This window comes from Python bivittatus, unplaced genomic scaffold, assembly GCF_059951505.1.
Source record: "Python bivittatus isolate LINGU-HERP-01145 unplaced genomic scaffold, Pbiv_v1 ctg000330_np1212, whole genome shotgun sequence".
Lineage (NCBI taxonomy): Eukaryota > Metazoa > Chordata > Lepidosauria > Squamata > Pythonidae > Python > Python bivittatus.
The window spans coordinates 50,127,257-50,154,307 of NW_028277058.1; the positions used below are offsets into that span (position 1 = coordinate 50,127,257).

At 38.4% G+C, this 27,051-nt stretch overlaps 1 protein-coding gene and 1 long non-coding RNA gene across 17 annotated transcripts in view; one reads left to right on the plus strand and one right to left on the minus strand.

Annotated features, from left to right (window-relative positions):
* The window catches only part of CACNA1C (calcium voltage-gated channel subunit alpha1 C), a 572,293-nt gene that overhangs the window by 224,396 nt on the left and 320,846 nt on the right, over nucleotides 1-27,051 (plus strand). The gene's annotated exons all lie outside the window — the stretch shown is intronic.
* Nucleotides 4,483-27,051, minus strand: part of LOC112540114 (uncharacterized) — a 149,902-nt gene continuing 127,333 nt past the window's right edge. The window contains exon 4 of the long non-coding RNA XR_003084190.2: nucleotides 4,483-4,842. This is a non-coding gene — a long non-coding RNA (uncharacterized LOC112540114). The remainder of the gene's footprint in view (nucleotides 4,843-27,051) is intronic.

A 27,051-nucleotide genomic window follows, 5' to 3' on the forward strand; every position in this document is an offset into this window, starting at 1 on the left:
ATCCATAGTTGATCCCAAGGCAGTGCAGACAGCATATGGAGAAGTCCTTAAATATTTTGAGAAAAGGTGAGATTTCATCCAGGACAACTATGAAGTTATTGAAGCCATCCTAAAGAGATATTTAAAGATGTTAAAGCAATTAAAAACGTAGATATTTGCCAAATGTCAGCATTTGAGAAAAGACCATAACCAAGTAATAGAGAATATGTTTTGCTTGCAGAAATTTCCTATTACTTGGCATCAATTAGATAACATATGATGGGTAAAATCTCTGCCCGAGGCTTAGAGCATCATTACTATTTGGGGGAAAGAATACTAGAAGTGTGAGAGGGAGAGATTTAAGGAATTTTCTTATTTTCTGAACCATTTCAGGTTGTAAAGTGTCGGTCATTCTAAGGTGGAGTTTGTTAATAGATCCTTGCTCCCTCTGAGAACATCCAAACTTCAGAAGATAATCAAGTTATCCTTCTCTATTGCTTAACCTCTTGTGTTAACTGGATGTTGACCTGTCCTAACATCTCTTTCCTAAACTATCCTCAGCTACATGTTACATCTGGGATCTGAATACATAATAAGACCTGATTTACACATGATTTGTTTTAATCATGGCTTCTTGAACACAAGATAGTTGGCTGAATTCAAACAACACTTTCCATAATATGTGGACCCTGTCTGTGTACCAATTAACTTTTGGAGTGTAATACAGAACCATAATATAAGCTAGACCTTGGTGAACTTTTAGCATTTTATAATTGTTTCACAACTGATTTAGGTAATCTGTGGTGCAATATTTTAGCTGCATACTGCACTATTTCTCTCTTGTTTTAGGAACTTGACAGGGAAATAATTTTCCTAATCTGTTTTATAAAATATATTTAGTGATATTGGATATTTGGAACTAGAAAAAAACTCCTAGGTTGTGGGGGAATGCCAACCAGAGCATTTTGGTTCTTTTAATTTTAGTGCTGAGAAAATGTACCACATTATATGGTATGTGGAACATAAGATTTCTAACCTACATAGAACTGTATGAAACAATTAGACAAAAGGAATTCATTTTAACAATTTGCATGAAATAAGATCAAAGATTTGGCATCTTTAAAGTGCTCTCAAAAAAACAAAACAAAACCAGTCTTCCATAATGATACTGCTATTAACCATGTCAGGAAGGATAGATTACAATACTTTCAAAAGACAACATTTACTTTTTGAAATAGATCTGGGAATATATTAGGCAATTATAAATAATACAATACTACTTCATCTTAACTTGATCTTGGTCCCATCATCATCATGTAGATGAACAATGGTTCCATATCATCCAACTGTTCTTATTATCAAGTCCATATTTTTTTATATGTAACTGTACATTAATCTTTTATGCACAATTTAAAAAGGACAAAACAGACCACTGATTCATACAAAAATTGCATATTTCTATGTTTATGTTCAAATTTGTTTAATTTACAGATTTATATACTGCTTACTCCCAAATGGCTCATGGTGGATACACACACTCTCTCTCATGTTGTTGTTTAGTCGTTAAATCGTGTCCGACTCTTCGTGACCCCATGAACCATATTGCGCCAGGCCTTCCTGTCCTTCACTGCCTCCCTGAGTTTGCTCAGTTTCATGCTCAACTCTCTCTCATACAAGCATTTAAAAACCATCAGCATAAATATCCTAAAAAAAGCCTTTAAAAACTATAACAAAGAATTGGCTTGGCAAATTATTCCATAATGAAGGCCCACAGAAAAAGCAGCATTTACTGTCTTAGGTCTATCTGTGGCAGAATCTGCAGAAGGGTTTTGCATTATATAATTCAAATAGAAATTTGACACAACACTGGAAAAGTCTGTGACGAAGTAATCCACATTCGGCTGAATCTGCTCCATGACTCCTATTCTTTATTCTTATGGTGCTTTACCTTTAGATTGAATTAAGGTAGGTCAGCCTTTTAAAGAGAGTTGTGTCATCTGACAGTCAGCCAAAAAGAGGACAGCTTTCTGTGAAGCAGGACTTACTGCCACCCTAACTCATCTCAGGCCACTTGCTATCTGTGTTGGTCTCAGTTTTTCTTGATACCAGTTCTGGTGTGATTTTGTAGAATTGGTCATTCCTCAAGGTTCAACTCCCGTTTCAAGGTGCCTTGTAGTAAAATTTCAGCATGAGACCTACACATGAACCTTCCATGAAGGTACAATTTATTTTATACACTGTAGGTTTGGAGTCCTTGGGGTTCTCTGAGCTTGGTTGTTTTCTTGCAAATGTTTCATTACCCGGCTAGGTAACATCTTCAGTGCTAGAACGGAGTGGGGTTTGCTCTGTGTTTATATACAGTGGCTTGCCCTGCCAGTGTTGGTGGGGGTGGGAGTTTTGTTTTGTTTTATTTTTCCCCCCTCTGATAGTTCCTTGATTAGGGTATTGTTTACTGCTTGATTGTATGTCTGGTGATAAACTTGGTGTTAATCTCTGCTTATCTGGGTGATGATTGCTGGTGAGGAGATGTTCTGGTCTTTTGTTTTCCTTTTTATTGTCTCTTTTGAATAGTGTGTAGATGTTGTTTATCTCTATGTGCCTGTTGATGGCTGCCTTGTCTGAATACCAAGCTTCCAGGAATTCTCTAGCGTTTTTGGATTTAGCTTGGTCTAGGATGCTTGCAGTTTCCTAGTTGAAACTATGGTTAAGTGTCCATGTGTTGTGAGATTAAGGAGTTTTCATCGTGTTTGCTAGTTGGTGTTCATGGATATGCTCTGCTAGCCTTCTGCCTGTCTATCCTACATAGTGGTTGTTACAGTCCTTACACTGTATGTTGTAGATGACTACTGTTTTTTCTTCTTGGGCTACTGGGTTTTTTGGTTTACTTAAGATGTTTTGGAGGGCTTTAGTTGGTTTGTGTGCTACGGAGATGCCATGTGGTTGTAATGGTCTGTTGGTTGTTTCTGAGACATTTCTGATGTATGGCAGTGTTATCCTTTCCATAGCTTGTGTTGGTTGTATTGTAGTAGATTGAGTGGTCGGGCACTTTTTGATAAAGTTGCATGGATTCCATTTTGTTGGAAGATCTTGTATAGGTGGTCTGTTTCCTTTTTTGCTGTTCTAGGTTGCTGCAGTGCATTTGCGCTCATTTGAATAATGTCCTTACACAGCTCCTCATGTGGGAGGTTGGGTTGTTCCTTTGGTAATGGAGTACTTGATTAGTGTGGGTTGTCTTCCGAGAGACTTGGGTTTCTAATTTGCTGTTGTTTCCTCTGCTGATGAGGATACCCAGGAAGGGTAGCGTGTTGTTGTTTTCTTCCTCTCTGGTGAATTTTATTCCTTTGAAGATGTTGTTGATGGTTTCATGTGTCTTCTCTATTTGTTCCTTTTTTCTTATAACAAAGGTGTCATCTACATACTGGATCCATACTTACCTAGCTGGGTAACGAAACGTTTTCAAGAAAACAGCCAAGCTCAGAGAACCCCAAGGACTCCACAGTTCAACTCTGAGCTACACATATTCTCTTCTGTGATAACACTGTAGCTTTTCAAATAGATTACAAAATGCTGATAACCTATTTTAGAACAGTTATTTCCCCCTGCCCCAGAATGTGCAGTATTCAACAAAACTAAATGTTAGAGGGCTGTTGCAGAGTAATTGAATGCAATATTATGTGGCATGCAGCTTTCAGCAATATGCAATAGTGAATTACAAGCGCTGATCCTCAGCATAAAAACTAAGGCATTACAATTACAAGCTTGTCCCTATTTTCATTTGAAAGACATTTCACAAATGCAATTCTGTTTATTATAGTGTAATATACATGAAATGCATTGAGAACTTGGGGAAATGCTATATTATGTGTTATACTCTGTGGTCTTTTAAGTATAAGTTTGAAAATTCAGGTAGCATCATGAAAGCATGTTTAGTTCTGTTTATGCATCCATCTTTCTTGTCATGCTACAGCTCTGTATTTCCAATAAGGCCAACTTCCCCCCTCCCCCCCCCTTTTTTTAACAATTTAACAAGAGGGTAGGGCAACAAGGAAAAGCAGGCTGTAGAATTTCCTATCTGCTGAATTGGGTCTCCAGAACATAATGGCAGATATTTGGGGAGTCTTTCGGTTCTCTACACATTCCTTCTCCAAGTTTTTAAGGATTATTATAAATCTAAGTCTACCTACATACATTCATGTATATCTCTTATGTTTGCAGAAGAAATGCTTTGCTAAAGAGCAAAACTCTCTCCTGTCACCTGAAATTGCTCACTCTTCATGAGTGTTGTAGCTTTGTAAAGCGGCAGCTGCTTGTTCAACAGACAGCACTCAAATTAAGCAGCAAAGCAGACATGCTCTTGAAATTGAAATGAGTTTAGACATGGGATCATTGATGCTGTGGATAAGAGTACAGGAGGCAAGACAAGGCAGAGCCATGTTGGTTTGTGCGTCATCAGGGATGCGGGGGGTCAATCAATATTTGCCAAATGGAGTAGAAAACACTAGGCAGGATGAAATGTGTCTTTAATGCATCACAGAGAGGAAGCAAGTGAAAGATTGCACATTCATATTGCTTAACACACTAGGTGGGCTAATATAAATAAATGGTTCCGTCTGTGCACAATGCTTGATTGCTGAAGAGTACTTCGAGTCTGAGCTTCCCCTGGCAACCAGGACAGTGACTGTAACGGGAAATGAAAATTAACTGGAGAGTAGTACCTCTGGAAAGAAGTACCTACTAGCATATTATGGTCGCTGTTGTCTGTGCTAAGTGTACCATGAATGGCTGGTGGGGGCTTCCAGGTGTACAGTGCTGGACATATGCAGAAGGCTTCATCTGGAAGGGTCCTCAGTCCATGGCTCTCTGCTAGAATAAAGCATAATAATAATAGTCTGATTTTTTATTTTATTTTAATGCAACGTAGATCACTGCAGGACAGTACACCAACCTCCTCTGAGTCTTAGTCATGGCAAACACCCAGAGTTCCTGGTGTGCAGAGTCAACCTAACCAAGGAGCTGTAGAGCAATAGACAATGTAATGAAGAGTCACGAGCCCTTTCTGTCTTAGGTCTTAGCAGTTATAGCTCTCCCAAAGATAACAGGGTTCTGGCTGTTATTGCCCTATAGCCAAGCTTTGCAGTTTCAAGTCCTGAGTTTGCAGGATAGTAATGCCTGAGCTGTAATGGCATAAGACCTAGGAAGGTGCACTTGTCATTTACTAAACATGAGATTCTTAGCATGTTGAATTTTAAGGAGTTGCTATTTTGTAGTCAGAACCAGGCAATCTTCCGTTTGACTTTTTTCATGGAATATGCACAGCATGACCATCATATGCTGTCTGAAGCCTACAAAGGTACATCTAAGCAATTCCATTCTCCTAGAACAGCCTTCTGCAACCTGGTCTTCCCAGCCAGAATGGCTATCTTAGACCAATGAAAAAGGATTTAATAGAACCTGACAAACCTAACTACCTCATCAAGGGCACACACCTTATATGTTTGTATTATATAAAGAGTGGAATAACTGGTCTCAAAACAAGCTTAAAATGTGCTTAGACTATTTTTAACCATTTGATCATGTTGGTTGTTACATAAGTTTCACTATATATAAACTATTCAGTAAATAGTTCCACATATGAAGGAATGATATTTTTAAAGTTCAATTTGTTTTCTGTCTTTCACATTTTAAATAGGGCATGAAAGCATATTTGGATTTTTGTGGTTGGGTACATGAATGAGGTAACTATTGGTGAATTATTCTTGCCATGTTTTGGATTAAAAAGTCCCTGCAAAGGCTAAGTTTGTATATTCTTTAGCAGAAAAACATGGAAGCCTCTAAATAAGAGGAAAAAACATGCACATATTTGGTTCTGGTTTTATAACACTATTCTATTTTCCTATCCAATACATAAAATGAAAAATAAGAATATTATGGGCCTCATTCCAGCACACAATCACCTAGATTTCTTTCTCCAATGCTGAACTGGGAAGTAGTCTTATCTGTAGTTTTATAACTTGAGAAATGTAATATATTAAACTGTTTGATAACATTAGCTGTACAGAATCTCTCATATTAGAAGTGAGTAACCTAATAGGGAGAGCTGGCAAGAATTTAGCAGCAGGGTTTTGCAGGGGCTTTAAACAACATTAAACAACAAGAAGTAGAACTATTCGATCCATGATACCTGAAGTGAAGATGAGCTGACATGACTCTTTAGTCATGAAATGCAGTACTTTTGAATTGTTTCTGTTCCTGCTTAAAAAAACTGACCTGGCGTAAATCTGCAGCAAGTGCAAGCTTTGGTTGAAGAAAATATATAATGATTGGATCAATGAGTGGCTACACTTCAGCTCAGAAGAAAGGATGAAGATTTATTAAACCAAATGAGGATCTGCAGAGGAAGCAACTCTTCAGAAGGAAGACAATCAGAGGAAAAGGCCCAGTGGGCAAGAATAATAATTAGAAAAAAAGACATTTAATATTTTCTATATCTCTGGAACTTAGAAACAGCTTTAGGACCCTCTCAGAAGAAACCAATTCTAAAAATTTAAGGGAATCAAAAGAGACACTGCATAATAGGAGACAGGAGGGTGATCCCCAAAGAGCAGAGGGGATGAAGCTACACATTGCCAGAAGACAAAGTCATGATAGTTGACAATTTATCGCAACCAAGAACAAAAATGGTTGGAGCCATTTACTTTTGAAGTAAGCTGCTTTGAGGACCACGAATAAAGGATGTCTGGCAGAGCAATTTCCAAGACTTATTGAGTCCACAGACCATTATCCCTTCTTGCTAATACATATGGGGACAAATAATGCCTAGAGTAAATACTACTACATCACCAGGGACTGTGAAGATTCAAGAAGGTTAAGTTAAAATCCTGAGTGATCTGGCAGTCTTTTTCACTAGGTACTTATTAATAGGCTTTTATATACTACAGCATTTCAAAGGGACTCCCAATGGTTTGCAAAAATAATATAGAAGTAATACATAGCCAAATATCACCAATCTAAAGTCCATAATTGATGGCAACAGCACTTACAGGTCAAAGGATCTGTAGAATAGTTCCATTTTGACAGCCTTCCTATATACTATCTGGAAATCCGACAAGAGGCAGTTCCAAAGGAGTGGGGTGGCAATAGAAAAACTCTCTTCCTGGCTCCCCCTCCACCAACTAACTTATGAAAGGAACTCTAAACATCCCTACCATGACCGCATGGGCTGCTTCTATTCATCCATTTTTCAAGGCAATGGGACTGCAAGGGAGAGAATTCTTCAGGCCTGGGAAATGCTGCTGGTGAGACAGAGTTGGACAATTAGTTTCTGGGCTGGGATATTCGGATGGTGGCTAGTTGGCACAAAATGAATTGCAGTTCAAAAGGTATGGCAAAAATTTGTTTGGCTAAAGCATGGCAACTTGATCAGAAGTTGCTTTAAACAGAATGTTGTGGAGGTTAAAACAAAATCCTAAAGTAAGGATTTCAGATAAAGACTTGTGTCCTGTAGAAAGAAGAAAATGACCTACTTTAATGGGGCCTATTAAACCACTCAGAAAAAAACACACACACAGACCGAGTAAAACTGTTGGCTTATAAAGTTCATGGCTTTAGTTGTCTCTATACTAATACTTGGAGTATGGGGAATCTACAAGATGAGTTTGAATTCTTAAAACAAAAAGGCAAATATGGGATAATATTTATAACTGAGACCTGGTAAGGTTATTCCCAGGATTGGAATACCAATCAAAGAAATCAAAGAATTTGTTCAAAGAAGCAGAAACGATAGAAAAAGAGGACAAATAAGAAAAGGATCCACCCCTGCTCAGAAATCCTTTTTTAATATAATTTTTAAAATTATTTTTAAATATTTTTATAGCTGTTCAGAAATCCAAGTGGATGAACTTGGGAGGTAGAAGGCAGTAAAGTCTCTAAGATCACACACAGAGATAGCCTGGAACTGTAGAGTAAATGTCAGAAAGGCTAATGTATAGAATAAGCAGAAGTTGGTGGAGGATTCTAAAAGCTTCTCCAGATACATTCAAAGAAAAAGAATCCATTTGTTTTCTGCTCAGTAAAGATGGTAAAATGCTAACAGGTAACCAGAAAGAAAAAAGGTAGAATTACTTAATTTTTTCCTATCTTCAAAAAGCAGAGAAAGTGGCATGTTTCACAAACTCTGTGCTGTGGCATCCTGGGGAGCCACAACAAACTCAGAAAGGTGCCACAGGATTGTAAGCTACTAGCTCAAGGTAGTTCACAGTTTTGGTCTAGGGGTGCTGTGAAAAAATTATTGAGACACTAAGGGCACCGTGAGCCCAAGACAGTTTGGGAACCTCTCCTCTAGGGAACTGTAGACTAACTAGGCTCATTGATACATGAAAAAATGTAGAGCATTCCTTAAAACGACTGATGTTACCTTGGAAACATTGCAGGGATTACTTTAACAGTCAGGATAAATTTGTCTAGAACAAATCTTGACAGATTAAACATCATCTCATTTTTAATTGGACAAGTTTCTGAATAGATTACTGGAATGCTGTAGACATAATATATCTTGATTTCAGCAAATATTTGTTAAACTTTAGGAACCTAGTTAAATTTGGGCTAGATATTACATGAATTAATTGGCTACTTAGCTGACTCAGTACTTGTACTCAGCATGCTCATTAGGATTTTTCATGAAACTAAGAAGAAGTATCAAGCAGGGTGCCACAATGTTCGATCCTGGGCACACTACTTTTTAACTTTTTTATTAATGACTTGGATGAGGAGGTGGAGACAATGCTTATCCATAGTTGAAAGCTGTTGCCTTCCTTCTGTGTATCAAGAAGAAAAAGCAAGGCAATTGTAGATAAAGTCTTGATTAGAAACATCCTAAAGAAGACTTACAGGCTGAACATCAGGCCTCCCTTCCTCACATTTGTTTTATTCATCATCCTGACTAATGAAGAGTTCTGGAAGATTCAAAAGCTTGCAAATAAATTTGTTAGATTGACACATTTTAATAGTGTTTTTTTCTTAATTCTTATTTTTTAAATATAGTTAATATGGCTATAAATTTTGCCTACAGTAATATGAAATATTCTGGTTTCTGGATTTGTGGTTTGATTTGGTTTGGTTTTTGTGACCTGTGAATGTAGATTTCTCAAAAAGAATGAAAGGAATATATGTTTATTTAAACTGGAATCCATTTGTAACCTGTGTTTTTGCACCATTTGTCTATCAATTTTCTTAAACCCCCAACTACACCTCCCACCAGAAAAATCAAGGAAAAAAAGGCAGAATATCTGTACAACATCTTTTGATTAGTAGCAGTGGGCATCTTCCATCTGGAAGCACCCATGGTTTACAGTGAATGAGATTGGCCATTTTTGCCTTCATAAGCCATTTTTAAAATGTACTTAAAGGATAATAGCCCTGTCTGAAGACTATATGAAACAATCAACATGTTTTGTGCATGATTAAACTCCAAACAGAAGCTGAAATATCAAGGCCACAGACATTATTTCTGTAACAGGGTAGGAATGCAAAGGAATCAGAAAACCAAATCATTCAAAAAGAGATAGCAAAATATTGTTTCTGCTTTGTGAAATGAAACTCCTAAATTGCTCCTTTCTTCCCAAACCTTCATCTCAGCACCTGGGATGTCATCTCTTGCTCACACATAAACAGTGGGAACCTGTCAGCTCTACAAGATAGACCAGACTAAGAAACCAATGCCATATAGGTCAGGACTACTTTTAGTGTAACAACTATAGTAACAGAAACTTGCAAGTCTGAATGTGCTTCCCCCTCCCTCACTTTATCTTCCTGTGAACTAGGGAGGGGCTTATCTGAGCTGTTTTCTCAAGTTATTTTCTTGGCCTGGGCTCAAGACCCACTTATCTGACCATTGACTTGGTAGTGGCTCTTCCTCCTGTCCTTCAAGGCCATTCCCTATTCCATCTACAGAGCCCCAAGAAGCTTGTCCACTCTACTCTGCATGTATTTGATCGGCTGACTTCTGGGAATAGAATGTTACTTCCTTTCTGTTAACAGGAAGTGTGATTTTGAGGATGGTTGGAGAGGGGGATGATCAGAAATCTTTCAGGGTGATGAATGGGTGTGCATGTGAATGGGTATGCATATACAGTATTTGTGTGTTATGATAAGTGTGTGAATGACTGCTTCTTCCACTCATATCCAAGGAAAAAAATTTTTGTACAAAGCAGTGCCCAACCTAGAAATTTAGCCCACTCCAGCTCCGAGCCCTGTTTTTTTAACATTGAAAATAATGGGCATCAATCTAGTTTTATCATTTTCATATTCTTTGTGGACTGATGCCGTTTATTTCAGGGCACATATTCCAATGAAAGAAAGAAGTTAGACAGAAAGGATCTGTATTTGTAAGATATCAAGTGCCTCCATACAGGAGATGATGTGGCTATAACTCACCAAGAGTCTCTCAGTTATGGCAGGCAAAGAATCAAATCAAATAACAATAAAGATTTTTTTTTAAATGAGCTTCTCATATCTTTGCATCTTAATTAGAATTATCATGTTTCTAGTGATTTTTATTGGAAACCTTTCTATCGATTTTAATTTCAGTTTATATTTTCTACCTGAGAGATAATCAAAGGAATAAATTCAAATACAGTGGTACCTCGGGTTACGAATGCCTCTGTTAACAAACTTTTTGGGTTACAACCAGCTCTGGCTGCAAAAATTTTCCTCGGTTTGGGAACTCTGCCTCGGGGTACGAACAGGATACGCGGCCATTTTTCCGCCCCTGACACATGGTCCACGGCCATTTTTCCACCCCTGACATGTGGTCGTAGGGAGGGGGACTCTCCCTCCAAGCAATAGCCGCCTCCCTGTCCTCCACGCCAGAACAGATTAATGGTAATTACATTGAACCTTATGGGGAAATTTCCTTCGGGTTGCGACCGATTCGGGGTGCGACCAGAGTCACGGAACGAATTAAGTTCATAAACCGAGGTTCCACTGTACATTTAGGTTCTGAAAGCTAAAGCTCGAATACCAAAATGTTCTGAACAAAACATTTCATGATATTTTCTAACAGCCTCTTCTAAATTACAGCATTCTAACAAAATTTGAAAAATGGTTATAATTCCCTAAGGCTGCAATAAAGCTGATGAGAAAGTGACAGCTGCCATGATACCTGCAAGCCAGATGTTTCTCTTGAGAAATTGACCAGATAACGTGATGTTAAAGTGATATCCTCTGACCAATAAAAAGCTGTTTGAAATTCTGCAGTTCCAAGCACTGAAATTTAATCTTTGTGGTTTGCATAGTTCCTTCTAATATATTCTTAGTTTTATGATTTCTTATATATTTTGTGACTGGATTCAGACTCTCTTCTTTTGTTGTTGTTTTTTTTCCCCAATGCATTGCATATCAAAAGCTATGTCGCTGATGATAATAATTTGTAATTAAAATTCTGAACATACCCTGTTGGGTTTGCACATAATATTAAAATATTTTATTTGCTTCCAGCTTTGTAAAGCTATCCGTTGTGGCTTGTTCAACAAGTCATGGTTCAACAAACCATGGCATAGTGCAATACATGATCTTAGTTCCCTGTTTTAGAAAGGTAAAATTTAGAACCTGTGACAATTCCAGGGTTGTTAAACTACATTTGTAGAAGCACATTATAGGAATGTCCTGGGAAGAGGTGTAAGTGTTTGTCTCTAAAGTTGTGCCTGACTCAGTGGCATCAACTAACTAACTGGGTGACTTTGGGCCAATCATTTTCATTTAGCCAATCGATCTCATAGAGTTGTTGTGGAGAAAAATTGGAGGGAGCTGCGTGCACCATATTTAGTTCCTGGAGAAAAGGCAGCTTATAACTAACTAAGCGTTCAAGCTGTGTAGGGCTGTAGATTCCTTCTTCCTTCACTAAGCCATAGAATAGTTCTTCTTGGTAGAATATTGACTGGCTTTAATTCTTCATTTGGTAATGAAATGAAATAACTTCATTTCAGTTGTTGACCAGCCTTATTGGATTCCTTTAATATTTAGGGACAGAACTGAGGGTTACCCACACATACCCTAAACTGGTTTCTTTAGATCTGTAACATAACAATTTACCTGAGAGGCTATGACAAACTGGAAGAGCCATTCATTGTCACTCTAAGTAGATGCTTAAGTTACTTTGAATGGAAAAAAATAAAGATGACTGCAAAATATTCTGATGCTATACTGATTTAACATAAAATATTTAACGTAGAGATAATTTCACAGAGAAACTTGAAAAACAGTTTTGTTCAATGGTAAGAGGCTTCCTTGCAGTGGGGCAGTTCGTTGGTATATATTCAACTGGAGTATGTGGAGTTGTGTATAGATAGAAAGTTGGCTGTTGACATGAGGTTAAACTACCCACGCATGCTGGTATCGCCCTATACTACCGTTCTACTAAAACTGAAGCTCTCCCTTAGCTGACACTATCTTTGCTGTTTATGAGGTTGCAAGCTTAGGGGAATGTAAATGCCTTACATGTTCTTAGCATAACAATGACAATTCACAATTGTTCACTCTAGTTCTGTATGAGATATCTTGTTTAGTTTAAAGGATTTTTTTTTTTGTTGGCTTGCTGCCTTGCGATCGTGCATAAGTAAAATGAATGTGCATATGTATAGTTGAGAGGGAGTGGGTATTATATCTCTTATTTAGAGGAACCACTTCTATTGATTTATTACACTTCAGTTTAAATTTATCTCCAGTATGGTAAAGCAACCAAATATGGTAGGAAACAGAACCAGAGGAAGTTCCCATGTTAATTTCTGTAAGAGTAATCATAGTTATAGCTTGATTACAAAAAAGAAAAAGGTTAGAACAGAAGTTCAATAATCACTTTTGGGTTTTCTCCCCATTTTTCACAATTGTTTCCTTTTTTGAGGAACGAAACAAGTATCTGCAATTTTTAAAACAAAATTTTAACACCCATACTTGCATACACACACCAGTTGTGAAACCCAGATGGGCAGACTTCTCTTGACTTCGGTGAAACATGGTTGCTGTATTGGTTATCACACCTTTAATTTGGAGCAATGAAGCCCTATAAATATGTGATTAGAGGCTGTAAAATCCTATCTTTTCAATACTTTAAATGTATACCAGCTGGAGCCTTTAAATCCTTCACACTTCTTTTTACATTATAAGATTCAGGAGCAGTGCTCAGATAAAAAATGGAAATATGTAATTTGGGCAGCTGTCAGAACTGTGAGGAAGTGAAGCTTTATCCTCCTTTTAGAATTACTGATAATTAAATGACTATATTCCTGTTTTGCTTTGTTAATCTTTTGTATCATATATTCATTTATATATGAATGTAACTTATAAATACATTGCATGTGTTGATACACAATGTAGGGATTCATAATGCCTTACCCACCTCGACCAAGGGTTCTGTAATTATATTCTGAGTTCTCTAAAATCTTGTTCTATTTGTAAAGTCTTTTACCCCTAGCTACCTTACACGGCAGGCTGCCTGATTTTCAGGATAATCACTCGTTGCTACTGTAACCAGGGCACCTCCCTTCATGAGGGAGAAACCCTGCAAAGACTCAGATCTCCAAAAGAAACCATAATGAACTAAGCACCAGAAAGAGCAACATTTCACTCTTCTGTCTGAACTAGGCATGTCCCATTATAGACAAACACTGCAACTTACATAAACAATGTTTAGCATTCTTTTATTATTTATTGAGGGAACAAATATGAACACACACACACACACCAGACACACACACACACACACACATACACACACCCCTGTGTTTTTGCTTGTGTGTGTGTGTGTGTACTCTCTCCTGTCTGAAGAAAGGAAGACTTCCTTTGGAAGTTTATTTTCAGATTTTAATCCAAAGGTGTCTAAATTTTAATGGCTAGTGGGAAATTAAAGAGTAAAGGATAAAGTCTTATTTTATGTTAAGTGACTCCTGGGGTAATGGTATGTGAGAATGGCCTTGGGAGTCTGGGCCCAGAGACGCTACCTAGGGAACGGTCAGATAAGAGACAGCATAGTCTGCAGCTGGACAGTGGGTGGGCAAGAGGCTCAGAAGAGATCCTCCCAAATTTCTCAGGGTACAAAGCAGACAGGGGGAAATTTGTACTTTCAGACTTGCAAGATTTCAAGACTGCACTTTCAGACTTACCAGGAAACATGACCAGATGAGCCAATTCTACTTTATTGTAAGGCTACATTAACAGAATCTTGCAAGTCTGAGCCCCTTGCCCCTCCCACTATCCAGCTGCGGACTATGCTGTCTCTTATCTGACCGTTCTATAGGCAGCGTCTCTGGGCCCCATCTCTCAAAGCCATTCCCATATACCATTACACCTTGCTATTTTAACAATATCTCCATTTGGTTTCTGGGTGCAATACTAGAGGGAGCAAAACCTTTGAGCAATTTCCAGGCCAGTGCACACAGAGCCCCTAGAAGACAAAGAAACCTGGGACATGAGAAAGGAAAAAGAGAACCCATGCTCTGAGCCCTTTGCAGAGCATCCTTTCTCACTGAAAACTGCAGTGACCACCAAAGCCCCATTAAGAAAATGAACTGTCAGGGGCTTTCTCATGAGTAGGAGTGATAGGTGCACCCTCCTTCTCCCACTGTGGATTTGGGGGCTGGTAATCCCAGTGTTTTGGCTGATCCAGTATGCCCAGTAATAATTCCGAAAAGGAAAACAATCCTGAATTTAAAATTCCCCCTTCCAAAAGGAAAAAATAGACCTCCTCAATCTAGGATGTCTAACTGTGGTTGAAACCAGTCCTAGAGATTCTTCCCATGTTCAGTATACCAATATATGTATATGCCTGTGACATATTTGTATATGTGTATGGAAATAGAATGGTGTCTGTGTGTGGGGATGTGCCAACATGGACACAGAGAGAGAGAGAGAGAGAGAGAGAGAGAGAGAGAGAGAAATGCATACAGTAATGTATACATGCATACACTATCTGCCAGAAGAAACTTTTCAGAGAAAGGGGTAGCCAGGACAAAACAATAAATATACATTAATTGAATTAGTAACTGCTAATCAAAATTAAAGATAGCTTAGTCTCCTTCAAGTCAAGTTCTACTCTTGCATGTAGCTTTTGTGACAGTATAGAAATGGTTTGGCCCTGGCATCTTACAATATGTACAAATTTCCAACAAAGACCCCCCAAAATGTAATGTTGCACCAATGTGTGACAATGAATCAGAACTTCATTGCCTCATCAGAGGCCATGGTAATCAAAAGCATCTGCACTCTTGGGCAGTGTATAAAAAATATCAATGAACCACTATAAAAATGCTGAAGCCTGTGCTGTACAACTGACAGTTTTAATAAACCCTAATTTTAGCTGCAGTGTCAGTGATAAACCCATTCCATGAGCATTTTTGCAATATTTCATTGTAAAATTTCATTGAGTTATCTCTTTCTCCAAAATCATACATAATTTTCTTTCAAATAATACCTTTTGGAGTGTATAATTATTTAGCACATAGCAAGCAGTTGGCACTGGCTGCAAACTGGTTAAACAGCTTTAGTAATGGTAAATTCAAATGTCCATTTAATGTACATTTAACGTTACGGGAATTTTAAGTCCATTTATAAAATGTTTTAACAGTCTTTTCACAATATAAGTAAAAGACCAAATGAAAATGTGTATTTTCTACGGACAAAGAAATTCACTAATCTGTGAATCTGGCATCCCTGTATCTCAAGTTCTTATATCTTGTTAGTCCTCTACTTGATAATAATAATCTGTTCCACAGATGTGCGAAGGGGGATCCTTGGGTACAATTATTTGCAGACCGTGGATTGAAAACTAAGTTTGTGGCTTAGACGGATCATGCTGGTTGGAAATTTTGGTTGCTGTATCATCTAAAGTGCGTCAGGAGAGTAAAGGCTACATTAGGTGGGTAAGGATTACGGAGTGCCTCTCCTTCCCTTCCTTTTTTCATAATCAGGGTGAGACAATAGAAAAACTACTTATAAGCATATTTATTTAATAGACATAGAATAAAATCTATTGTGAGTGAAACGTGTCCAAATTCAGTGAACAAATTAATGGGTGAGAACAGGCAAAAGAGCGATTGCTTTTTGGGGGGGGTTGGGGAGTGTACTGTTGGGAAAACCTACTCGAGACTGTGTATTTTTTACATATTTATTATCACCGAATTCCTCCAGCCTTAGTCCAGCAAGCCAAGTTCAACAGGATTTAAAGAGTCTCTGAGAAATGTTCACATACTTTAGCTTTATTCTGGGAAAGGTGTTTTTTTTTTTAAACTTTCTAAGTGGAACTAGGAAACCATCGTGTCTCCATTTTTAGCCAATTTTTGTCCTGATCATGCAGAATCTAAGGAGAATCATTTATTTCTGTCCTTTTTTTTAGCCAAAGATGTATTCTTTTTATTTTTAGCAACCATGCTATATCCTTAATCTGAATCTTTGACTATGTAAGTGAGTCAGAAGTCTCACTGCCTGGAGATACATGAGTCAGAGAAGCAGGAATAGTCTGTTCTTCAAAGCACCAAAGAATGCAGAGGTATAAAGAGGTTGGACTCACAGCAACGTATACAAAACTAATCATCTTATATCAATGCAAATGTTAAAATGTCCTTTGGTTTATTTTTTTCCCCTTTGTTGGAAACTCTTGTCCCAAAAAGTCATCGCTCATTAATTATTTTCACAGTATTTGTGACAAAAATTGACATTGCACCTATCCTTTGTCATCCTTTTATTCTACAGCTGTTTCTTAGATAACGAAAAGGTAGGTCATGTTGCCTTATGTCATTGTGATATAATCTATTCACCAGAGACAGGTGTAAGCCAGCTAGCAAGGCAAGTTCTTCAAAATTAGCCATGTCATAAATTATTCTTCCCCAAAGAGGGTTTGTATTCATTTTAGCCTCACTGGAAGAGGAAAATGGCATAACTCTTTAAAATGTACCTTCTACTTTTTGAAGAGGCAGCTTACAACAAAACAGCATCAGTGCATTGCTAAAGGGGTTCTTAAATCTGATAAAGGATTGTAATTCTAGCTCTTTCCCTGCCAAACAGGGAAATATTGATACATGAATTTATTAATTTATTCTTTCATAGCTTCTTGAGACCTCAATCATAGGATTGCACAACAGTAGAATAGCATAGAATGGAATTCTTGGATTCTAATTTTGATGTAAAGCAGGAATGGGCACCCCAGAATCACGTGGTTGAATGGTTTTCTGTAATGTTGAGACAGGGCACATGTGATTTCTTGTATAAATCCTCAAGTAGCTTAACACAGTTAAGAGTCAAGCTGGAAGTAATAGCACGTGCAAATGACGTTGTTTCAATTATATTGCTGTGAGCCTCCACTGCCTACACCACTGATTTGTAGATATGAAGTATATACCTTCTACAAAAGGTGATTTAGGTAATGAATAGGCAGCACAGCCATCCACCCTTAGTATAGAAAACTGCTACAAGTTGTTCTACCATAAGCAGAAATCTGCACTGAAGGCGCTGGAGCTGTTGACAGTCAACAATTTGTCCCCATTCATACAGCATTAAAACACACCTTTTCTTTCTGAGTACATGTCTTACCTAGACAGGTTGCCCGAATAAAAAGTATTTTCGAGTTGTGTTGATTCAGAAAATACCCCATGTAAACTCATATGCAAATCCATATGGTCATAACAACAAAAAATGTGTGGAAACAGATCGTGCAGATACTACCACATATCGCGCCCTTCGTGGCATTCTGCAAGTGAGGAAGTGCTCCTTCTTGCGTCCCGTTGTGCCTAGAACCTGTATGCCAGGGGATTTTGTGAACTGGCTGTCACTTCAGAAGAAAGCCTATTGCTTTTCATGAGAAGGGTATATCAGTGAATAAACTGGAATTGAAGTACTGATATAAAGTTAGCAATTTGTTAACTGTGACTTTGTTTATAGAAGGACGGCACCTGTTTATGCAATAATAAGTATGGCCAGAATGTATCTGACTCAATGAGTATACAAGAAATCCCAGGACAGAGTATGAAAAATAAAGTGGACTTTTCTAGGAATTACTGTGTGTTCTCAGTTCCATAATTCCTTTGGGAATACCTCAGTGACAGATTGCATATTTTGCATAATATCCAGATACTGGTGTTTCTAATGAGATGATTCCATTTCTTTTATTTTTGAATCAAATACCATGTGGGTTTAAGAAAAAAAAGCAGCTGAATATTCATTGGTAGAATTGTCCCCACACCCTAAAATAAAGACATCAGAACAGAGAAGAAATCAAAAGGACAGGTTTGTAACATAGCAAATCAAGTAATCTGCACTAAGTACAAAACCATGTAGTCTTCTTTATTTTTAGAAGACAGCAGGGAGCTTCAAACTTTCTGTCTCACATGATGGCACCAATGTGGTTTCAAGTGCCAGATCCATTACTGATTTGATCTGTAATCTGGTAGCCCACTCGTCATATATCAAATTGAGGGAGCCGTTGGCTACTTTCCCCATCTACATTAGTCAGTATTTAAAAGAGTAGAGTTTGAAAGGCTTAAAGATTTTTTTCATTGGTCAGAGATTATCTCTTTCACCTGATTGTCCCTCTAGAATGGTCTTATCAGATTTGTATCTCTGAATCTGTTTTGTCCTGCTAATACAGTGGTACCTCTACTTACGAACGCCCCTACTTACGAAATTTTCGAGATACGATCAGCTCCGGGCCCAAAAATTTACCTCTACTTACAAACTCGCCTCGACTTACGAACTGGATCCGCGGCCATTTTCCGCCCGTTCCACATGGTCCGCGGCCATTTTCCACCCGTTCCACGTGGTCCGCGGCCATTTTCCGCCCATTCCACGTGGTCCGTGGCCATTTTCCGCCCGTGCCACATGGTCCACGGCCATTTTCCGCCCATTCCACGTGGTCCATGGCCGTTTTTCCATCCCGCCGCGTGGTCCGCGGCCATTTTGCGCCCATTCCACGTGGTCCGCGGCCATTTTTCCGCCCGTTCCATGTGGTCCGCGGCCATTTTTCCGCCCCTGACACATGGTCCATGGCCATTTTTCCGCCCTGCCGCATGGTCAGCGGCCGTTTTTCCGCCCCTGACGCGTGGTCCACGGACGCCGGAACGGATTAACGGTAATTACATTGAACCTTATGGGAAAATTTACTTCGACTTGTGACCAACTCGACTTGCGATCAGAGTCATGGAACGGATTAAGTTCGTAAGTAGAGGTACCACTGTATTATCTGCCAGTTGTGAACAGAAGGAAAAACTCTAATTAGTTGAATGAGGCCTTGGCCAATTGTGGAAAATACTTTCCAGTGACTGTTTATTAAAGAGTGAGTGTGTAGTTCCTATGCTAATTCCAGTGCAATGGCAATTTCATTTGAGTTAGTATGTTGAGTGAATCTAATCACTGTGGCTTATGCCTTAGTATTTTTATTTGATATGCACTTATACTACAAGATCTATCCCCTCCACTTCCCAACAACCTATATGTAGGGCTGAGAGTGCCTGGTCCAAATATATTGATGGAGGCTTTTATGGCCAGCACCAATCCAATGGTGATGAGTTTCTGGGCTAATAGACCATGATCTAATTATCTGGTATCCTGACATTTCACCGGCAACTGTGGTTGGCATCTTCAGAGATAAAGTGATCTGCTCTGTAGCACATTTCTTGGCAGCTCACTGGCAGCTGAGCAGGGACTGGAGAAATTCTTGTATTTGTAACAGAACTAATGTCTAATTAGACCATATCACTGGAATTCTGGAAAGCCAATTTCTGATTGGTTCTTTCTCCAGATGAATTTGTAATTGGTCTATTAAAGACATTCCAAAGGAGTTAGTTTTTATAGGTCTGTCTTTGAAACACTCTACTGCTTATTATTCTTTCAGGTGAGACTGCTATAGATTCTATATGGTGTTGGTTAATTAAGGGCTGTTTTATTTTGGTGTGATGTAAAGCTGGAAACCAGGCTTTGTTAACCTTCAGATTCTCTCCCTTCTTGTTAAAATTGTTGGGATGTTTATAAATCTCAATAGCTTCTCTATGCAGTCATGCATGATGATTTGACATGATTGCTAATACTTTTGTGTCTTTAAATAGAATCTTAGGCCCATTATGTAGCAGCGCATGTTCAGCTACCGCTGATTTTTCAAGTTGTGCTAGTGAGCAATATCTTATGTGATCTTTTAGTCAAGTGTAAATGCTACATTTTGTAATTCCAATATACGTAGCTGCAAGGTATGTGATAAACTCATGAAGATGAAAGTGGATTTCTTCCATCCTTAGATGATTGAGTCATTTCTTGGATTTTTCTTGTTGGTTTGTGGATAGTTTTTAAGTTGTGCTTTTCGAATAATTTTTCAGTTCAGTCTGTAATTTTCCCAATATAAGGGAGAATTGCCTTCCCTACTGGGGGTGTTTACAGCCAAATTGGAAAGTTACTGGAGAAACGCAACTTAAAAACTATGTACAAACCAATGAGAAAAATCCCAAAAATGATCTCATCATCTAAAGATAACATAAATCATCCTTGGAATGACTGGTTCAAACTTTCTCAGTGAGTTTCTCTAACTGATGGTGGACTACAGCTTGGATCTCCCTGCTCATAGTCCGACATCTTAATCATTACACCACACTGGCTCTTGTAAGCTGTTTAAAGCCTTTTGGGATTAAGTGGCATACAAGTAAGCAAGTAAATAAATAATCTGAACAATTTGTTGATTCTAATAGAAGAGAATATGTGTAGCTGAGGGTTGAACTGTGGAGTTCTTGGTTGTTTGCTTGCAGACATTTCATTATCCAACTTCATTACTTGCACTGGGAAGTTCTATTATGACAAAGTTTCAAAACTCCTGGTCTAGAAACTTGTTAGCATTTGATGGAATGATGAGAGGTGGGAATAATTTCCAGATGGCTCAGGGCAGAATTATTTTATTATTAATATTTATTAATGTTAATTATTATGTGAGCTCCTCCCTAGTGCCTGGATATGCTTTGTGACTGGGAAGGATACTCTGAACCTTCTAGCCCATGGGTGGAGAACCTATGTCCATACCAATATTTACAGGCGGTCCTTGCTTAACATCTACTTATTCAGTGACCATTTGACCTTACGAGGGTGGTGAATAAGGGGGACTTATGACAGGTCCTCATAGTTGTGGCCACCTCAGTGTCCCTGTGGTCATGTGATCACAATTCAGGAGCTTGGCAAACTGCTTGCAATTATGATGTCGCAGTGTCCTTTGGTCACATGATTGCCATTTGCAACCTTCACTACCAGCTTCCAACAAAGTCAATAGGGAAGCTGGCAGGGGGTGGTAAATAAGAATCACATGACTGTGGGACTCTGTGACCACATGGGATTGGCCTAATGATGGCAACAAGGTCTGCCATTGTAAATCGGCGCAGTCATATGATGTCACGCCTTATGACTGTGTTGCTTGGTGATGGAGTTCCTGGTCCTAATTACCAACGGTAAGTGAGGACTACCTGTATAGAGTCACAGAGTTAGAAGAGGCTAGTTCAGGCATCATGGCCAATCCCTTCCTTATTTCAGAAAGCAAATTAAAGCATTGTTGACAAATGACTGTCTAGTCTATGCTTGAACACCTCCAAAGAAGGGAGTCCACCATTTCTCTGGGACATTGGTTTTGCTGTTGTACTGGTCTTATGGTTAGGATTTTCCCCCTAACGAATGTAATTGTAATTTGCCTTCCTGTCATTTAAATCCCGTATTTCATGTTCCACATTCTGGAACTACTTCTGTGTGACATCCATTCAGGTGTTTGAAGAGGGCTATCATGTCTTCCCTGGGTCTTCTCTTTTCAAGGCCAAACACACACATCTCCTTCCATTTCTCTTCATGAGACTTAGTTTCTTGTTGCCGTTTTCTGAATCTATTCCAATGTTTTGGGCTTCTCCTTACAGTGTGATGTACAGAATTGAACATAGTAATTGGTGGTATCTGATCACAGGAGAATAAAGTAGAAATCCTACTTCCCCTAATTTAGAAACATTCTTCTACTGATGCAGCTTTTTTATCACCACATTGCACTTCTGAGTCATATTTAGTTTGCAGTCACCTATGATTACTTATCCAGGAATTTCCCATCCTATACATTTAATGCATTTGATTTTTGTTTCCTAAATTAAGAACTTGCATTTGTCTCTGTTAAATTCTGTTATTTTCAGCCCATTTTTCTACACTATCAAGAATTTTAAAATTATATTTCTGTCTTTTGGAGGCTTAGCTATTCCACCGAATTGTGTGTCCTTTTCATGTTTGATCATTTTTCCCTTCACTTCTTTACCCAACCAATTAATAAAAACTATTGGAAAGTACAAAGTACAGGGCTTGTGATATGCTCTCCAGTTTGAGGAGAGCGTACAATTTGTGACCTAGGATGTATTCACCACATTGCTAATCAGAATGTGATGGGGTAATTGTCAACTGATTTGCTAAAATCAAGATGCATCAAGTTTGTGGTATTCTCACAGTACTTGCTTTGCTCCTGCCCCTCACTTGGTCACAGCAGACCTTGTTGGGTCAGTCCAGTTGTGAGGCCCCACATGGCTTCCTTATGGCAACTGGTCTTCTTTTTATATGGAGTGACTTAATCAGCTGATAATGTAGGGAATGATCCCATTTGTGCCACATGGCTCACGCTAGCATCTCTGCTCTATGTCTGCTCAGTTGGGGGAGCTTCTTGGTTGCACTGCTGGATGCTAGCACTGCCTATAGACCACTCACAGTGTTTGGATGGAGCACTAGGCAGTTCAGTAGAGGTATTTCTGTGAGCAACCTGAAAACACCACGAGAGGAACAAATGCAGGTATATTTTATGGACAGCCACTATGGGAGAAAGGGCTCATGAGAATAAAAGGACAACCATTGGCCCTAGAGCCTAATCCCCCAGTTCCCATAGACTCAATGTCATGTTATTTGTGGTTTCATTATTTGTGGGTGGACACTGGAACTGTACACCTGTAACTCACAAGGGCCATCTTGTTCACCTTCTTCCAGTCATCTACTCATTCACCTGTTCTCATTTATATATAATTTGATTAAGAATTTTGATTATAATAGTAAAATCTAATACAAACTAATCTTAAAGAAAGAAAAGAAACTAGAGAGAAGGAGTAAAAAGTGCAAGGAAAAAAGAAAGAAAAAGAGAAAAGTAAGAATATAATAAAGAGAAAAGAAATATATAAAGAAGTGACTTCCAACCTTCATCACAGCAAATATAACCAAATTTAGTAAACTCTTCCCCCTCTCTAAAGTTACAAACATTTATCTCTTCATCCCATATCCCATCTCTTATCTTATGAAAAGCATAATCTTTTCAGTCCTGGGGTCAACAGAAAGTCCATAAAGGGTAGCCAGAAGTAACAACATATCTTATTTTAACCTTGATCAAATAAACCAAGTTTATATTCCTTCTTTTACTTCTAACAGTCTTAATCTGTAGTCCGTTCAAATATTGCCGTAGGATTTGATTTCTCTTCATTTCTTCTTCTTTCTTCGCACAGAGTTCTTCAAGGCTTTAACAAGCCTCTTTTGTAAGTCCAGTAGAAAAAAATTATCCAGGTAATTCTCTTGGTTTGTCATTTGTATTTTCCTGTCAAATTTTATTTATCTAAGGGACCACCTCTTCCCGATTACTTCAGCCCATCCCTGGCAGAGAAGGTATGTTGTGGGTACCATCAGCCAGGGATTTCCACTTTGTGGGTCTCAGGAAGCAGGCCTTCTCTGCTGTGGCACCTGAAACATCCCCTCCTCCCCCGCCACGAAGTCAGGCTAGCTCCATCCCTGTTATCATTCCAGAAGTCCCTCAAGACCTGGTTGTGTCACCCGGCCTGGGGGTCCCAGGGAACTGGAGACATTTTTAGATGGCTCCATTGTGGTTGATCTTGTACTCTCTCCGTGTGGTTTGTATATTTTAATTTAGTGTTGTATATTTGTATACTTTATATACTTTGTATATTTTAATTTAGTGTTTGTTCATTGTTAATAATGACTTCTATATTTGTTGTTTTTATTGATTGTTGTACGCTGCCCAGAGTTGCTTCTTGTGAGATGGGTGGCCATATAAATAATAATATAATAAACAAATAAATTTTAAAATCTCAGCCAGTTTCTTTTGTAGATCCAGCAAAATATACTTTTCTAAATCATTCTCTTGACCTGTCAGTTGTAAGTCCACTTTCAATACCATCTCTATTTTGTCAGATAAAATTGTTTCTACATCTGACATTTCTTCAATAACATCTTTTGGACATAGTCTATCTGTAGAAGCAGACATCATTACTGACATTGTTGATATTGTGGCTACTATTTTCTGATTCCATTCTTCAAAAGTCTCCTTGAGTATTTTTATTGTCATAATGTTTTGCACCATCTTACAGGCCTGTATATCTTTCCTCTGCCTAAAATCTTTAGCCCTTCTAGTATCCAGGTTTTGAAATCATGAATTTTTTTTATCTATGTTATGTCTTGTAAAAACCAAAACAGGATCTATTTCCCACAAGAAGCTGTTTGTACTTTGTAATTAATTCCAAAATCTTATTATAAAAGTTTCAATATTCCAATTTTATCTTGACCCTTTACTCTGTTTATAACTTTCGGAGATCAAAATCTTATTTAGCTTTTTGCTGTTTATTTCAGATTCTTTACATTCTTAAGCTTATGATTAAAATTTACTTCGTTCAGGATTGAAGGCAGACTCACCTGGCATTTTCAGACTTGTCATTCCAAAGGTGTCTAATAGCTTAGAAGTAGTTAATGAGCAATTTCCAAAAGTGATTAGAAAGTGAGGTTTGCAAACTTATTGTCCTTTAAAAATCTCCACCATGGTTGCAAGCGAAATGGCTAATCCCATCATCTCCCAGTGCTCAAAATTGTGGAAAGCCACTGTCCTGCAGTCTCCTCATGGGAAGCAGCCATCCAGAGCACATGTGAGCAATCTCCTGTCCTCTCCTTATCCAAAGAGGTTCAAGGAACCAGTCTACTCACTGGTTCCTTGGTCTTTGCTGTGGTCCTAGGCTCTGCTTTCGCAGAGCCATCTTCAGTTCACTATACCTCCCCCAGAAGCCTTGTTCACCTGTTTTCTAAGATTTCTCAAAGAAAGGATTTGGCCAGATCATATGATACAGTTCATCTGTTCCTATAATTTTCAATTCATTCAAAGCAAAGAGACATTCCCTGACTATATTTCCATCAGTCTCAAACTTCAGCCCTGCCTCTCTCTCCTGCTCTTCACTGTTTCCTCGTGGAAACTTATTTTTGTTGAAGGAGAATGAAACAAAATAGGAGATTGGTGAATCTATCTTTTCTTCATTCCTTTGTCCTTTTCATTGAGCAGCTGGTATATTGATTCTTTTCCTTTTATTTTGAACACATCTAAAGACCTTTTTGTCCTTCTTAGTATCCTTCACCAACCTTATCTCCCTCTGAACTTAGCTTCCATGGCACATTCTCTACAGGTCCCGGCAACCTGTATATATTCTTCCATGATGACTTAGTTCTCTTTCCATCTCTTATATGTAGGGAACCTGTGCCCCCCTAACATTGCTCCGCATTCATTATTGGCCATGTTGACTTGACTTAGTCAGCTGGGAATGTGTAATTCAGCTGTTCTTTTACCAGTTTCCTAGCTCTACAAAAGTTTTTAAAAAGGGAGGGATCCAAAAGCTTTTATCCAACTTCAGAGAGACTCATCTCATGCTCCAGGAAGCATGAATTTAAATTGTCATTGTTACTATATTGGACAATATAACAACCATAAACTTTTCCTACTATTGAAAACCATATAAACAAAACTACAGAGCAGGAATGTTGGCATTGAGGCCAAGCAACTAACTTTAAAGAAAGCCCATCTATTAGAAGACTTTCAAAAGCACAATCAATAGAGCAGTTCTTTGTATTAAATGCATTTCTTCTTTTTAGTCACTCAAGCTGACAGGCTATAAGTTCATTGTTTTATTCATTTTGTATTTCTAATCCTGCAATTGATTTTACAGTTAAATGTAACAATAATGGCAAGTCATAGTCTTACATTACAGATTCTTAAAAGTGCACATATATATCTTAAATGTGCTGTTCAGGGTTTTTTAAAAAATGGTTTGAATAGAAAGTTGAAGTCAGGAAATAATCACTTTTGGATCTTCTGAGAGTCTCAAAATACTAGTATTAAATTAGTCCTTTGCCACAATTTCTTAGCTTGACTTAATGTGATAGAAACATAGTGCTGAAATCAACTTAGAGCACATATAAAGAGAGAGTGCCCAAAGTTGGCCCACCTGCTTTTAACTCTGGCTCTCCCTGCCCCCCTTCTGCCTCATTATGCTAATTGTCATGTGATCCTGAATTATGAAAAGATTTCCTAGCTCTTGCCTGAGTGTTTCCAATTAGATGATCAACTGGGTCTTTCAAGGGATGCTATCAATTAGAATCCACATCTTGCCCCTTTACCCTCCAAAGCTCAGAAGATCAAGTGACACAGAATGAGGCCACCTCAGTGTTTGCAGTCTATAAGTAGTGTATTTGTTCCTTATATCATGCACCTCCTCCAGGACCAAAAGGCAGCGTACATAGCATTCGCTGGCCCAGTTTTGTCAGTTGGTCCAAAAGAGAGTGACTGATCCAAGGTTACCCAGTGAGATTGGGAACAGACTTGAACATGAATCACTTTTACCACCCTCTATACAAACTTTCTTATTAGAGGTGGGCCGCCTGTATTATAATTTTCTATGGTTGCAAACTAGTTGAATAAGCCTTTATACTGTAGCTAGAAAGATTTGCAAATATGTTTTTTAAAAAAACTAGTTCTACTAAGGGCTGCATGGCCATTTAAGGCAGCAGGTAGGAAATAGTAGGGGGAGGCTGGAAGAACTAATGCCACACAGACTTTCTTGTACCCTTTATAAAGCCTATTGTTCTCCGGTACAAGGTAAGTTGCTGTCCATGTCCTCTGCTGAAGGAAGTCCATTTACATGTTGTTTATAAAAGGTGAAAGCATCATCTTCAGGCAGAAAAGTGTCATTTACTAGTCCTGGTTCTACGAACAGGGTGGAGTTATACCCAAATAACTGC